Source organism: Condylura cristata, unplaced genomic scaffold (assembly GCF_000260355.1).
Source record: "Condylura cristata isolate star-nosed mole 26May11 unplaced genomic scaffold, ConCri1.0 scaffold00014, whole genome shotgun sequence".
Classification (NCBI taxonomy): Eukaryota; Metazoa; Chordata; class Mammalia; order Eulipotyphla; family Talpidae; genus Condylura; species Condylura cristata.
The window spans coordinates 52,936,093-52,937,318 of NW_004567115.1; positions in this window are offsets into that span (position 1 = coordinate 52,936,093).

Below are 1,226 nucleotides of genomic sequence, written 5' to 3' on the forward strand. Positions count from 1 at the left end.
ATTCACTCTGGGTTGGATATCAATTTTCCCACCACTGTAAAATGCCTCCAGCCGCACCTCTGAACCCCAGCAGGGATGGTTCACGTGAGTAATGACCTTGAGGCACTTCAGACTTCCCGAGCAGCCTCTGACGCCAAGGGGTACTCGGCTGCACGCCGCGCGGTCTGACGCTGAGCGTCCTCCCAGCAGCCAGCCTTGGCGGAGGCCGGCAGCCCGGCCGGCTCCTCCCTGACCGCTGCACACTTTCCGCATCCCGTCAAGATTAAGGTCCGGTCAGAGCCCATTTCAATACTGGCACTCCACTAGGGCCGCCAGCACCCCTTGCACGTTCCCACCCCTCTCTGCTTTGCCAGTGCTTCACTTAAAAAAAACACAAAACCCCAAGTGATTCTAGTGTAAGCTGCCCCTTGACTACTGCGGATGCCGCCAGGGATCAGCCGCATCCCTGTCTGCACACTGCTTGAGGACCTTTCTGGAAGCACAGGATTCTGAGCTGCAAAGAGTCTGAGGCCATCCCAGGCCCACCGGGGCACAACCAGCCTGGCAGGACCCGAGGCCCTGGCTCTCCAGGTGCTTCCAGGATCAGCCAGAGCCGGAACCCAGGGCCTCCCCCCGAGGGACAGAGCTGCTGCTCCTGGCGCTCCCGGCACGTCTGTGAGCACCTGCAGAGCACAGAGGCCCGGGCCCTTGGCCCGCAGACGCCCTTCCGGAGTGTGAAAGTCCCAAGGCGTAGCTGCCCGAGGACGAGAGGACGTAGCTCTGCAAATGCCCTCGAGGGCACAGGCGACGGGCTCCGGCCGGGAGGCCTTCAGGACGGCCCGCCTGCGGTCCGCGGAGCCTGGCGCGGGTTGCGAGTGTCTCCTAGGACCTGGCCACGGGGGCAGAGGGCCTGGCCCCAGGCCAACCCTGCTCAAGTCCAGCGAGGCGGCAGTAGAGACCCCGGAGAGCGGGGTCCCCGACAAAACAGCCGGAGCGGCGCACAGAAGCCAGACTGCTGCCATGGGTCTGGCCAGGCTCGCACCGGCTACCGGTGACTGCCCAGGCCGCGGGCCTCTCAAAATCCCCGGTCACCTACAAATGGGCAGAGAGCCCTGCCAGACGAAACGAGACAGTATTGGAAAGCGGGCTTTCCCGGGAGTGCCTCCCGCATACCTCGCCGCGCCGCCTGCCCTCTGCTTCGTTGCAACCAGGCACGGGCACACCTGTGCCCTCCCAGCCCAGGCGGC